Raw genomic sequence first — 16,640 nt, forward strand, 5'->3', positions numbered from 1 at the left:
CCTACTTGCCTGTGGACCTTAATTCCTGTGTGTTTAAGTTCACTTGTTCGCAGTGTGGTTGGATACGTGGGATCTAGTTCCCCTTTCAACACAGAATTTTTGGAACACAGAGGTCTTTGTATTAGGACTAGGTTTCCCCCTTCCAAACCACCCTTTTCTGCCATTAGAGAACACAGTTTAACACAGGACCATCCTTTCACTGACCTGGATTTTCGGGTACTGTCTTTTTGTTCAAATAGACTGGACCTTTTTAATTTCAGAGTCGCTGACTATTAAAAAGATGAAGCCGGTTGAACAACAACTCGTCTGGTATTCAACTAGCTATCGTGTAATTTCATAGTAGGTACTCAATTAGGTCGTTAAATATTTTACTTTGTGAGTGGTAGTTTGTTTACATTTCACTTTAGTTTTATTTTCATATTTTTATGTTTGTGTTTTTAATTTTTCGTTATTTTACGTCTCACCCTTTTAGTTTGTATTTACTTGTTCATTTTATATATTTCCAGTATTTTTGCTGAAGATTTATTATGAAAATTCATTTTATTGTAATTTTATTGATTCTCATCCTTGTCGGTTTTTTCAGCCTGATATTTAACCTGAAAGCTTGTAATAAAGAATTACTTCTGGTCTTGTTATTATTTATCATTAAGGTATTATATATATACTGTATATATATATACTGTTAAATATATGTATACATATATGTATATATACAATATATACATATGTATATATATAAATAATCTATATATTTTTTATCTATATATAATATATATAATATATGTATACACATATATATACATATACATATACATATACATTCAAACAACACTCCAGTAACAAACACACAAACGCAGCGCTCACACAGCTCCTTAAAGTATATAAAAAAGAGTGAAACAAAGTAACTGAGACTGTGGCATCCTTTTCGCCCGTCATGCATCACCAGAACCTTTCCTTTGTCTTCGAAGATTAATGAGATTCTGAGTTTTCTTCCCTTCTCTCTCAGTCTCAGACTGAGCCTCAGTCTTCTCTCTTCTCTCAGTGTCAGTCTTCTCTTATCTCATTCTTCTTAATGAGAGAAAGAGGACGCCGAAAAACTATATTTTGAATTTTACTCTCATATTTTCTGATTAGAACTGTTATTGAAATGCTGGTGTATAAGACACATAGCTTTTTTAAGTGGTTGTTTTGGTAATTTAGTTATAGAGTGAAAGTGAAGAGGTATTCGTGATGTTTAAATGCCCTGGAAGATTCCTTTGGGATCTAGTATTTCCTCTTAGTCTGTTAGTCTCTAGGCTTTGGAATGCTTAAATGCCCAGACCATCCTTCCTTGGGCATCTAGCAATTAACCTTAGTCTGTAAATTCATTTTTGCCAGTTAGAGACATCAAATCCTTTTTGTTAAACATTCAAAATGGGCAATTCTTAAGTAATTAAATTAACATATTTAACCTGACAGGTGACAATTACAACATTAATTTATTTCTTTTAATTTGTATGTAGATTTAGCTGTTAAATGAGCAGAGAAGTTTGTATCTCTCTCTCTCTCTCTCTCTCTCTCTCTCTCTCTCTCTCTCTGTTTGAATATGACCACTTCTCTCTCTCGTTATCTCATCTTGAGATGTGAGATTTGAATATGACCACCTTCTCTCTCTCTCTCTGTGTGTAAAATTGTGGATGTTAGGCCAAGACCACCTCAAGAAGTAATCTCATCTCTCACTCTCTCTCTCTGGGAAGAAGACCACCACCTTCTACTACTAGTCTCTCTCTCTCTCTCTCTCTCTCTCAACTCTCAAATGTGTGTGTGTCCGACGAAGACGTGTATGAACTACTAGGGCAAGAAATAAACAACAAACTCTGCCTAATAATGGGAGATTTCAATGCAGCAGTACACTGAGACACTATGACCTCCACATCAAACTTTGAAGGAAAGAGACTTTTAGAATTTGTCAAAAATGAATTCCTCCACCAATGGGTTGACAAACCTACCAGAGGAAACAACATACTAGACATCGTCCTACCAGCAGAAGATGACCTAGTGTCTGACCTTCCAGTAGGTGCAAATCTAGGCAAAAGTGGCCATAAAATGATTACATTTCATATTAACATTCGCCATAAAAAAGAACAGAAGAAACTAAAGGGATTAGACTACTGTCGAGGAGACCTAAAAAACTAAAAGAGTATAAAAAAATCTAGAGTACGACAAGAACACAGACATAGATAAGTACTGGGAAGCCCTTCTAGAAGAATACACAGAAAAACACTTCAGATGTATACCATTAAAGCAATTACAGACAAACGGCAATCCTCAGCCTAAGTGGTTCAACTGAGAAATTAAAAATAAAATAAGAGAGAGAGAGATTGTACAAATCAATGAATCCACATCCAGCACCAGAAGAAGCAAGCAGGCATAAAGAACTCTGTAGAATGCTGGACAAATTAGTAAGAAATGCAAAAATAAATAAGGATAAGAGAGTTGCATCAGTTTGTAAAGGAAAACCCAAAAAGAATTCTTTGCGCATGTTAATAGTGGGAAGCCAATAGAAAATAGCATAGGTCCCTTTAAGAGACAATAGAGAAACCTAGTGAACTCAGACTTGAAAAAGTGAAGTTAGTGAATAAGTTTTTACACTAGCGTTTTCACAGTTGAAGACACTACCTTAATCCCTGAACCAGCTATTAAATATAAAGGGGCAGAACAGCTTGACAAAATAATATTTACATAAGAAGATGTTAAAAAAAAAAAAGAAAAACTAAAGTTCAAATCTCCTGGTCCGGATGGGATTCATCCAAGAGAAATTTAAGAGTTAAAAGAGGAGATAGTTCCTCACCTATATAAAATCTACAGAAAAACTGCAGAACAACGAAAGGCACCAAAAGGTGGAAACTAGGTAATGTGCTTTATAGTTTACAAAAAAGGTCCAAGAGAAGAGCCAGGAAATTATAGACTAATCTGTCTAACGTCAGTCCCTTGTAAGATTTTTGAGTCCATAATTGCAGATTAAATTGTGGATCACATTGATAGAAACAACCTGTTGTTAAACAGTCAACACGGCTTCAGACAAAACAGATCCTGCCTATCAAACCTCTTGGAGTTTTTTCATAACATGCTTGGTATTTACGACAGTAGTAGATCAATAGATATACTCTACTTAGATTTCCAAAAGGCCTTTGACAAAGTTCCATACAAGAAACTAATGACAAAAGTCAGAGCTTTAGGAATTGCAGGAGAAATAGCAGACTGGATCGAAGACTGACTAACTAATAGAAAACAGAGTCGTAATAAACGGTGAAGAATCAGAATGGGCAGATGTGACAAGCGGAGTTCCTCAGGGTTCTGTGGTAGGCCCGCTCTTGTTTTTGATTTACATTAATGACATTAATGTAGGCTTAACTAGCAAGATAGCCAAATTTGCAGATGACACCAAACTAGGTGTAAATGCAGCAGACCCAGATACAGTGAAAAGTTTAAGAAATGATCTAAGGAAAATAGGAGTGTGGTCAAAAAGATGGCAAATGACTTTTAACTTTGATAAGTGTAAAGTGTTACAAATAGGAACAAACAACCCTCATGCCAAATACATGCTGCTTGAGAATGACATAAATAGTGTAGAACAAGAAGAGGACCTTAGAGTCATTATTACTAAGGACTTAAAATCCACAAAACAGTGCATAAAAGCTGAAAAGAAGGCAGAAACTAGTGGGATACATAAAGAGGCAGTTCAAATACAAAAACAAGGAAACGGTGCTGAAGCTCTACACATCCATAGTTAGACCTCGTCTTGAATACGCAGTGACAGTTTTGGTCACCAATACTAAGAAAGGACATAAGTAGACTAGAAGGGGTACAAGCAAGAGCCACAAAGTTAATTCCATCCATCAGGCAAATAGGTTACCAAAGACAACTAGAGAGCCTGAACATGTATGGCCTAGAAACACGACGATTGCGAGGACAACTTATAGAAACATTCAAAATACTGAAAGGCATACGTAACAAAAGTAGACTGTAACCTCTTCACATTAAACGAAAACCAGACGAGAAATAATGGATGGAAACTAGAACTGAAGAGATACAACACATCTCAGTGTGGGAACTTCTTCAGATACAAGATGTGTTACACATGGAATAAACTGCTACCAGAAGTTGTCAACAGCAACAGTGTGGAAGAGTTTAAAAGAAAGCTAGACAAAATCATTAGAACACTGTGAATGAACAGTAAAACCTGCTCCTAGAGATAAGTGAGCACATGATGTCTCCTCGGATGGACTAAAAAGTCTTTGAGACATCCTAATCCTTGTAAATCTTTGTAACTCTCTCTAGGATTAGGCTATGACTACCTCCTTCTGGTGACTAGTCTCTCTCTCTCTCTCTCTCTCTCTCTCTCTCTCTCTCTCTCTGTGGATTTAGGCTCAGACCACCTCCTACTACTTTCTCTCTCTCTCTCTCTCTCTCTCTCTCTCTCTCTCTGTGTGTGTGTGGATGCAGGCGCAAAGCACCTCCTTCTACTCTCTGTCTCTCTCTCTCTGTGGATTTAGGCGCAAAGCACCTCCTTCTACTCTCTCTCTCTCTCTCTCTCTCTCTCTCTCTCTCTCTCTCTCTCTCTGTGGATTTAGGTGCAGACCACCTCCTTCTACTCTCTCTGTCTCTCTCTGGGATTAGGCTATGATTACCTCTTCTAGTCTCTCTCTCTCTCTCTCTCTCTCTCTCTCTCTCTCTCTCGTGTGCTAAGACCTAGGCTAAGACCTCTCTCTCTCTCTCTCTCTCTCTCTCTCTCTCTCTCTTTCTCTCTTTAGGCTTTCTCTCTTCAATTCAGGACCTCATCGATTACCTAATACGGGGCGGAAGCCCCCCAATCACGAAAGACGGAAAATTAGCTCAATTCAGACCCAGAAACGATTTCATATCCATAATATCCTTTCCTAATATCTTTCAGTATCCATAATGTATTTTAGTATCCATAATGCATTTCAATATCCGTAATATCTTTCCCTAACCACCAGCATCTGTTTATGAAATCCTAAGGCCTCGAATTTTGATTTGGGTTAAAATTTTGATTCAGTGACTTTTTGCCACTAGGTCAAAAATTTTGGATATTATTTATTTATTCATCCATGTATCTGTGTATCAATCTGTTTATTTATTTATATATTTTATTTATTTATTCATTTATTGGAGTCTTCTGTGGTGCGTGTGATTTATAATGATGTAGAATTAGTTCATTAGATGATAAATGTTTTTGTATTTATTAATTTTCAGGTTTTCCACTAATTAGTACTAAAGTAATGAAGAACAATGTAATGTATGAAGAGAGAGAGAGATAGAGAGAGAGAGAGAGAGAATCATCAAAAGACTAATAATGACCCTTAATTCATAGAGAGAGAGAGAGAGAGAGAGAGAGAGAGAGAGAGAGAAGAGAGAGAGAGAGAGAGAGCATACCAATCATCAAAGGCTAATAACGACCTCTTAATTTATAAAGAGAGAGACCTTACAGACCTTACAGACCTTACAATTCGTTCGGGTTGCCCCAGGTCCCTCAGTGTGAGGCACCTTTGATGTCTACCAGAGAGTTGCTAACGCATCTTCCGGTATATTTTGCATCTTCCAGTCTTGGATGGTCTGGGATGCATCTTAGATATTTGTCGAGCTTATTCTTAAAACACATCTACGCTCACTCCTGTTATGTTCCTCAGATGAGCTGGTAGCGCATTGAATAGACGCTGCATTATCGATGCTGGTGCGTGGTGGATTAATGTCCTGTGTGCTTTCCTTAATTTTCCTGGTATAGTTTTTGGCACTATTAATCTACCTCTGCTTGCTCTTTTTGATAATTTTAGTTCCATGATGTTTTCGGTAATTCCTTCTATCTGTTTCCATGCTTGAATTACCATGTAGCGTTCTCTTCTCCTTTCAAGACTATATAAATTTAAGAATTGTAGTCTTTCCCAGTAGTCAAGGTCCTTAACTTCTTCTATTCTAGCTGTAAATGACCTTTGTACACTCTCTATTTGTGCAATATCCTTTTGGTAGTGTGGGTACCATATTATATTGCAATATTCAAGTGGACTACGTACGTACGTTTTATAAAGCATAATCATGTGTTCAGCTTTTCTAGTTTTGAAGTGCCGGAACAACATTCCCATTTTTGCTTTGCATTTTGCCAATAGAATTGCTATTTGATCATTGCATAACATATTCCTATTCAACATCACACCAAGGTCTTTAACTGCTTCCTTGTTTGTGATTGTCTCATTATTAGGTCCTTTATATGCATATAGCATTCCTACTTTATCACCATAGTTCATTGATTCAAATTTATCAGAGTTAAATACCATCCTATTTATCTCTGCCCATTTATATATTTTGTTTAGGTCTCTTTGTAATGCGAGTTCCTATCTTCATCACAAGCAATTTCTCTACTTATTCTTGTGTCATCTGCGAAACTTCTTACTACTGAGTCCTTAACATTACTGTCTATGTCTGCAATCATAATCACAAACAGCAATGCAGCTAACACCGTACCCTGTGGTACACCGGATATTACCGTAGCTTCATCCGATTTCTCATCGTTTGCAATCACTATCTGTTTTCTATTTTGCAAAAATTCTTTTATCCATCTTCCTACTTTGTCAACAATGTTATGTTTTCTAATTTTTTTTCGCTAATATATTATGATCTACCTTGTCAAAAGCTTTTGCAAAGTCTAGGTAAACCACATCTGTATCTTTTTCATTTATCATATTTTTATATATGCTTTCATGGTGGACTAACAGTTGGGTTTGTGTACTTTTTCCATTACAAAACCATGTTGTCCTATATTGAACAATCTATTTTTCATTAAATGTTTCATTATATTTTTTTCATTACCCTTTCATATACTTTCATAATATGAGATGTCAGACTCACAGGCCTATAATTACTTGCCTCTAGTCTTGAACCACTTTTGAAAGTAGGAGTAATATATGCTAATTTATGCTCATCATAAATCTTGCCTGTATCTATACTTTGCCTTAATAATATTGCTAGCGGCTTTGCGATTGAATGAACCACTTTCTTTAACAATATGGCAGGTACTCCATCTGGTCCTGCTGCTGATCCATTTTTAATTTCATTAATAGCCTGCACAATATCGGCTTCTGTAATATCTATATCTGATAAGTATTCAGTATTTTCATCTCTTATTTCTGTATCATTATCTTCATTGTCAATTCTAGGTGTAAATTCACTCTTATATCTTTCTGCTAATATGTTACATATTTCCTTTTTCATTCGTTAATCGCCCTTCAATTCTTAGAGGGCCTATTTCTACTCTTATTTTATTCATCTTTTTGCATATGAATAAAAAAATTTTAGGGTTTTGCTTGATATTTTGTAGTGTCATTTCTTCTAGGTTCCATTTTTCATTTTCTTTTGATTGTATAATCTTTTGTTCTGCATTTTCTATCTTACTTTTTAGTTCCATCACTTTCCATGCATTCTTTTCTTTTGCAAGAGCTTTTTCCACTTTCTAATTTTCTGGAACAAGATCCTTCTGTCTCTTGGAATTCGTGACTGATGCTTACTTTTTTCTTCGGTATATATTTTTCCACTATTTCTCTAATATTTTATATAATATATCGGTATTTACCTGTATATCATCACTTACAAATATGTTTTCCCATTCTTTGTTTAATTCTTCATTTATTTTTGACCAATTTATATTCTTACTATAGAAATTGTATTTTCCATATCCTTCCCATTTTTTCGTCTCTTGCTTTTCTTTGTTTTCGTATGTTCTGGAACGGACTGTTAGTTCTATGACATTATGGTCCGAAATACTCGTGTTATATACTATTATTTCTTTAACATAGTTCACCTCATTCACAAATACTAGGTCTAAAATATTATCCTTTCTTGTTGGTAGGTGATTTATTTGCTGAATGTTATGTTCTAGTAGCATATCTAATAGCTTTTCAAATTGCCTCTTATCTTCTGCACTACTATTGCTCTCTTTTTATATGTATAAATACAACCACAGTCTCCTATTCGTTCTTTCCATTCTACAAAAGGAAAGTTAAAGTCTCCGGTTAGGAGTATAGTCCAGTCCTTGTGATTTCTACATATTTCATCCAATTTTTCAATTATTATGTCAAACTCTTTTAGTATTAGGGGTCTATATATTACAATGTTCACTAATTTTTCAGATTCAAATTCTACCGCTATTAATTCACATTCTGTGTTACTATATTTCTCACAGATTTTTCCTTGATTGGCATCTCTCCCATATATCGCGGTTCCCCCTTGATTTCTATTTTTCTATCTGATCTATAAGTTTGGAAACCCTTTATCTGGTCATCATTACCAGTCTCTTGGGAATACCAGGTTTCACTTATATTCAATATTTCTATTTTTTCATTTTGGGTTAGTTCTTCTAAGAACTCTATCTTTCTTTTGAGTTACTCGAAACTAGACCCTGCGCGTTCATCACTATGATTGTTTGCATATTATCTCCATTATCTAATATGGGTAATAATAAGGATTTTCCCATGTCTCTTTCCTGTTCTGATATGTTGATCTTTTTTTCATTTCCAGAAATTCGTACATTAAAAATCCAACTTTTCCATTATATTTGTTCTTCCAGCTTCATATTTATTCACTTTGTGCATAAACCTGCACTTATCTCCATATCTGCACCATCCCTTGCATCATAGATACATTGCTTGTTCCTTTGTGCTATATCTAGGTGCTGATGGCTCATATCGTGGTGCTGACTTTTCATAATGTGTTGTTGGCTTGCTTTTGCCTTCATCACATGATCTTTGTTCTTTTCTTTATTTGTTTCATTTTTACCTTGATTTTTTATATGTATTTGATTTTTTTGATTTTGATTTTGGTCTTTCATGGCTACAGGATGCATGTACCTACATTTCTTATTAAACCTACATCCATTTCCTTCTTTCCAGTTTCTACATATTTTTGGATGTAGATCTCTGCATTCCTCTTCATAGCCATCTAGATATGCACATTTGCCATAGATCTCATAATTGTGACATATCTTGGGATGTTTGTAATAACATCTTTCACCAAACCTGCAATTCCCTCTTTTCAAAAGGGTGCATACTGTGTCTTTCTTTTCTTTTCTTTTTCTTGTTCATTCCCTCAGTATGGAGATCCGGGTACAACCTCTTTGGGATTTTATTTTGATTTATCAGGTCATAATTTATTTCTTCATAAGTATGTTGCTGTATTGCCTCATATGTAGAATCTATGAGTTTCTCTGCATCCATACTATTATCCTGTTCTTTGTTTTCATTAATCTTTTCTCTCTCTTCAGTCTTATTTTCTTCTCTATTTTCCTCTTCTTCCTCTTCTTCATCTTCTTCATCTTCTTCATCCTCCACAATCTGTACATTAAGTCTTGATTTAATGACCTTGTCTATCCATACTAGACATGTTGAGCAAAATATTTTTGTGTCCTTATTTCTATTTTGCTCAACTTCAGCACATGACGGGTGTTTCGGTTTGGTCTGAGCCTAAAGCATAGCATTTCCTAATCAGGTTTTGTGGATTTACAATGCTATACCACACTCTACATAGTTTACATGCTTTAGGCATCCGTTTGCCTATTGCATCAATCAATATATTCACTAATTCCACTCTACTTATTTTCTTTGATGGAATGTGTTGATTTTTGTAGATTTTCTTTATAAGTCTTTTGATAACTTGAACTTTCATTGGTATCTCTTCTATTATTTTCATTATATTTTCTACAGATTTGCTCCAGTTTGAAGGATCGTATCCTTTCAATATGTCTGTGAATGATTTCACATCTTTTTGGTCAATGTTGCACCAATCTCCACGATCAGCAAACCAAGTTCCCTTCCTGCCAATTCATCATATTGAATATCTCCGATGCATCAGATTTCTCCACCTTTTGCCACTATTGGTTGACTCCTCCATGATTTTCAGATTTTATTAATTCACTCTAAACAACTTATTAGACGGTTTATCACTCTAATCTGATATTAAGCTAATCACCGATAGTTCACGAACACTTTTAGCTATATTTCATTCGCTAATTGTATGTAAGACGCGTATTATCGGGTAGATTATCCAGACCATGAACGATTACGTCTCACCGAGAGAATGTCACATCAGAGAGAGAGAGAGAGAGAGAGAGAAGAGAGAGAGAGTTTGACGATTGATGAATGAGAGAGTGAGAGAGACTAGACGATATGGAGAGAGATATCCATGGTTTTGGACGATATTCAGAGAGAGAGAGAGAGAGAGAGAGACTCTCATTATCTATATTAGAGAGATATATAGATTAGAGAGAGAGAGAGAGAGAGAGAGAGAGAGAGATATAGAGAGAGATATATATGACAATACTGATAGATATTTAGAGATAGAGATTTTATGACGATACTGGAGGAGAGAGAGATATAGAGATGAGAGAATGTTGTATGTATATAGTGAGATTCATAAGATGCGTGAGAGAGAGATTTGAGAGAGTCTATTACAGAGTTCAGAGAGAATTCATGACGATACTGAGAGAGAGAGAGAGAGAGAGAGAGAGAGATGAATACATGTACTTTTGAGAGAGAGAGAGAGAGAGAGAGATGAATAAACCCATTTTTGACGATACTGTCCAGAGAGAGAGACCATTGACGATACTGAGAGAGAGAGAGAGATACGAGAACGATGAGAGAGAGAGAAAGAGACCCAACATTGTGAGAGAGAGAGAGAGAGAGAGATCATGACGATACTGAGAGAGAGAGAGAGATTACGTCTACTAAGAGAGAGAGAGAGAGATCGCAGACCCATGATATTCGATACTGGAGAGATTAGAGAGAGAGATAGAGATTATTGACGATTATGGAGACAGAGAGAGAGAACCTATCGACGATAATAAGAGAGAGAGAGAGATTGAGAGAGATAGATCACTATAAATACAAGCCAGTAAGAGATCACCAGAGAGAGAGAGAGAGAGAGAGAGATGACCATAGAGAGAGAGAGAGAGAGAGAGAGAAGAGAGAAAAAGAGAGAGAGACGTTCCTTCCCTCCTTATTGCACAGCCTAGAGAGAATAAGAGAGAGAGAGAGAGAGAGAAGAGAGAAAGCCTGACGTTTAAACAATAACCTTTAGAGAGAGAGAGCTAGAGAGAGAAGAGAGAGAGAGAGAGTCTAGAGAGAAATGACTGAAAACTGACAGAGAGAGAGAGAGAGAGAGAGAGAGCCTTTTGTTTAAATGAGAGAGAGAGAGAGAGAGAGATATAAAAGACAGTTACTGCACAGACAGAGAGAGAGAGAGAGAGAGAGAGAGAGAGACGTTATGCACAGAGAGAGAGAGAGAGAGAGAGAGAGAGAGAGAAACGAGCACCCTAAACCTTTAGAGAGAATAGAGAGAGAGCATAGATTTTGTTTAAATAAGAGAGATACACTGAGAGAGAGAAAGAGAGAGAGAGAGAGTAACTTTTGAGAGAAGAGTTGCCTTCATTATAAATTTGTTTAAAATATAAAAGCACCCATGAAAACAGTCTGTTGGTTATATATCAGCCAACGCTATTTTTTTATATCACCTCATTCTTCACAAGGCAGAATGTTGGTACTATAACTACTTTAAACGGGCGTAAAAACCTATTGTTTATTGTATTAAGCCTTTCAAACACGATATTCAAAAAAGGCTTTTTATTACAATCATTATAGGCCAGGGTAGGGGAAGAGGAAGGTTTAAACAGTCTATGTTTTAGTTCTAAATTAACTGAACACAAAAATTTGTTTAACTGGAAAAGACAAGCTACTTGAGGAATAAAACCTACACTTTGCCTTGTTCAGTAACTCTTGGGTTATATCTTACTTTAAGTTCATTCCCTTGAACCTACTGGCTGCCAAATTGTCTAAAACCACTCCCAATGCTAGTCCTACAGCACTTCCTGAATTACACGCATTTTCAATTTCTCTAAGAAAACCTCCCAGCATTGTATCGTTTCCAAGTGCAACATTTTCTGCACACATCGTATCCAACCAAATGCTTAAAGCAAACTATAGAAAACAAAAAATCTTAATATTCTTTCTAATCAAACAATGCAGCACCTAGCCTTAGTCTTACTGAAAGCTACTTTCCATCATTTTATACTATCAACAGTTCAGTCACTCATTCAGGTTCCAAGACCAAGTGTTGGAAAGTGACAATCGTTTCAGAGCAGTGAACTTAACCTGAAACTGGTGAATGAAATTATTTTTATTCAAATGATGATTTATCACTTGGAAAATAATTATTGCATTTACTCAAATGATACAGTTTCCTGCGCTGTGGGAATATAATTCACATGTGCTATTTTCTAGACCTATACCAGATTTTCTTCTTTATCTTTTTCCCATTTCGTTATTTCATAAACACGATGCCTTCTTTTGAAGGACTTTTGATTTGGCTTTTGGGTAGACCGTAGTCTCGATCGGCTGCCCTGCCTGACATCGCTTAAACCCCGGTAGCGTATGGTACATGTATCATACCAGTCCCCAACGCCCTTTCTCCCAGCAGCGAGAAGTTGTTGCGCGGGTAGGTGGACAGTTCGAGACATGTGATAGACCTATACCAGATAATATGATATTTTTAAAGGTGACCAGATGAACTAATGCGATTTTCAATGACGACAATGTGTTTCTCGACTAATATACAGAATTAAAAAACCTTGATCGAGAGAAACTATAGATATAATAGAATCACAGAGAGCAGTTAATTTCTGAAAGAACAATGAAATGAACAAAACTCGAGATAAGGAATGTCAGTGGTGACAGCAAACCTGAGAGCGGGAAAACTTTTGCAGACCATAAACTGTTATGTGATGAATGTTATGAATCGGAGGAGGAACTGCTGAGCTGACAGTTCTTCTCTCTCTCACAATCCGAAAAACCAAAGCCACAAAAATATGTATAGAAAATGGCATTTTGTTCAACGATACAAATCAAAAGGATATATTCACTCATCTTTGTCAAGTGAAAATATAGCATCCATTCAGTGTGGCCAGTTAAAATAACACAAGAAAAAAAACACACACTGAATAATCAGAATCATAGAAATGGTAAAATAATAAAAAAATAATTTTAATATAACATCAGACGTAATAATGAAATCAGCAAAATCTCTTTAATTAATGGTCATATTGATACTAACAAAAATACTTTCATATATTTCCTCAGACAGAACAAGAGGTGCTCGTTGAAAGGAAAATATACCATATACGTCAAGAAGAAAATATAAATATACAAATTTTTCGATGACACCAGCCAAAGGATACACTGACCCAAAAGTCCGCCAAATAGAGGGGTGGGACAACCCTAACCAAGTCTGGGGAAAGCCAACATAAAATGATGATGATGATGATGACATATATCTTTCTAATGGAAAGAGGACTACCAACCTTTGTGGAAATGATAAACCATAATACCTTGACTTCTCTTCTTTCAGTTCATTTAAAAATAACACAGTCATTGCTTTGAGAAGCCTCTCTCAGAAGTACAGGAACACTTATTCAATAATGATTAAAATAAAGCGAAAATGTTTCTCTCTAAGGCTTGACTTCAGTTTGTTCTCAGTTTGCTCTAAGAAAATAATTCACTGACTGTGCAAATTACTAATTTAGCTCTAAGTAAACTAGACTAATGCTGTATGTATCCATGATTTAATAAAAACAGACCTACAATATATATTTCAGAATTTTAGGTGGTAACACAGAACAAAGAAAAACTTTCCAAATTAATTTATTTTTGTTCCGAAAGGGAAAAGAGCAGACTATAACCACCACAACATAAGTCACTGAGTTAGTGTGAAAGATATTTTACGATAAGTGAATGACATTTTGGATACAGGCTAAAGAAAGAAGAAGAAGCCTAGAAAAAAGAAGAAAAAGAAGAATCTTTTATAAGCACCTGAACATATAGACTCTGTTGCAAACCTCACTATCTATACACTTGACTGTCGAAGGACATCAACCCATTACTTCCTCATGTCCTCCACTGATCGAAAGTATTCCTTTCACGTTCAGATTCACACATCCTACGATTACCAACGGTATATGAATTGAATTGAATTGAATAAGGATTTAATTGAATTGAATTGAATATAGAATTTATTATAAATATATATACTACCTAAGAGGTCAATCAGCGCTGAAATGGAAATTGACGGTAAAAGGTTTGAAAGGTGTAACGGGAGGAAAACCTCAAAGCAGTTGCACTATGAATCAATTATTGGGAGAGGGTGGAGAATAGGATGGAAGAAAGTGAATATGAATGGAGGTATATATAAAAGGAACAAAAGGGTTGCAGCTAAGGGCCGATTACGCAGCAAAAGAACACTAAGTAATGCCTACAGTGCACCACATGAGGTGCACTGACTGCACTACCCCCTTACAGAGTCAATGGTATATGAATATGGAATGCAAAGCTCAATTCTTTTCCTACAGTCTACTTCATTATCTTCCTTCTTCCTAATAACCATCTGTCTTTCTGTCCAGCTTTCTTGAAACCTTCAATGAAACCCTTCTGGACAGATCCAGCAGACTCCAACAAGCCCCAGAGGGCTCAAGAAAATCAGCCTTCAATGAGACAAGTTACAGTGATGAATAAACCAATCTGAGGGAATAGAAAATAAAACCAATGCACCTGAATTCAAAGACGTGGGCAGGAAGCAGGTCTTTGCCAGTAATTCGACGTTATGTCTTTTCCTATTTCAGTTGCCTGTTTTTTGATAACTGTTTTGGTAAAATATGAAAGTCATTTTCTGTGCGAAGGCTAATAATATCATGGGCACACTAAAGCCACTTTTTAGCCCTTGGACGTTGCACCAACTTCTCTCTCTCTCCCCTGATTTGAAATGGCTTCCAACAACTTCTTGCATCAGATCAATGAGCATTTGATCAGCCTTTGTGAAGCCTTCTTGGCCTTCATGTAACCAAGGCTTGATAGGGGACAAATGGTTTATAATAGTTTTGGTCTAAAGTTTCCATACCTACATTTCTTTTGGCAAGGTGAATTTAAACGTCATTGGAACTAAGTTACAACGCTTCTGTCACAAAGTTCTTAAAATTTGAATAATTGTGATTCAATGCGGAACTTTGATCCTAAAATAATAAGCTTGGTAAAAGGTCTAAAATGTGCCCAAATAAAGAGATGTCCTCTCCAGTGTTTTTGGAAACAAAACTACGAAAATATCCACTAAGAGTCATTCAGTACCTAAGCAAGCACGAATTCTGTTGTTGTAAATTTTTGATGTTCCAAGTTTCTTTTATACTGCTATAAGGAATGTTAGGCAATAAGAGTTTCTCTATAAATATAAATGAGTCATATTAAATAATTTTACCTGCATATACCATCACCATCGACTTTTGCGACAACTACAGAGGTTAAAAGGTGAAAGGAAAGCTCGGAAGAACAGCAGTAATTCAATTATTCTATTATAAATACGATACTGTCTACAACATGGATAAATCAATGCCGATGTTACGATCACTTACTTGGATTAGATTATTTTGTTGGGCACCAACATTCATCCAAGGACGGGAACTTGATATACCAGTTATTGTACATAATTATCTTCCACAGAAGTGAAGGGATTTCAAGTCTGTCGGTTGAGGATGGTTAACCTGAAAATTGAAAGAACTTCGTAACATTCTTATGAGTACAGTTACAGGCAAATTTTTTTGAGGAAGAGAAGGACTCTGGTTAAACCTATTTTTCCTTATATAAAGGATCTTCTTTCTCTCGTCCAGGTTCGTGCTTTTGTAAGAAGGTGATGATTCCAGAAGCAATTTCAATGAATTGTCACATTCTCATGGTTTGTTCCAGATTTAGGTTAAACTTCTCAATGTAATTATAAAATCCTAGTTTGAAATAAGAAAATTAATTTTGTGTAAGTAATTCCTTGCAACTGTGCAATAGCATGCCTCAATATAAGCGACCACTTTTATAAAAAAATGCTGGAACATGTACAACAAAATGAATGCAACTAAATACTGGAACAGGTACCAGAAAATGAATACAACTAAATGCTGGAACAGGTACCAGAAAATTAATACAAATAAATGCTGGAACAGGTACCAGAAAATTAATACAACTATCTTGCACACAACTTACCATGCTGGAATAAAACTAATAATAATAATTTATGAATCCTTCACGCCACTCCACAGTAAAGCTTTTAAACATCCTTCATTAAAAGGACAGTAGAGTTTATCTGTTTATCATATAAAGTGTCTTTGCTGATTACATTATCTCTTGTGTCATCACCAAATCCCAGGTTTCAGGAAGGCCTTCACTGGAAGAGAAGACAAATATCATACACTTTTTTAAAACTCAATTCATGGAAAGACCAATGTTTTACAAACAATTATAATTTTTTTCGAATTTTGGATATCACGAAATAATAATAACCACATCTCTGAAACACAGCAAATTCAATTTTTCATATTTTTATCGTTACACCATATTTTGATATGTGAAATCATGTTATCACTGGTGTAATCACATTTTGAAACTGAATTAACAGGGACCTTTGTCTTAAATTCTGTCAAAGTAATAATATACGCCAGAGGACAGTAATTCATGCAAATTAAGGTATCAGGTTTCTTAAACAATGCTTTGCAATTATTGGTAGATATCAGAAAA

This window comes from Macrobrachium rosenbergii, chromosome 49, assembly GCF_040412425.1.
Source record: "Macrobrachium rosenbergii isolate ZJJX-2024 chromosome 49, ASM4041242v1, whole genome shotgun sequence".
NCBI classification, from domain to species: Eukaryota; Metazoa; Arthropoda; class Malacostraca; order Decapoda; family Palaemonidae; genus Macrobrachium; species Macrobrachium rosenbergii.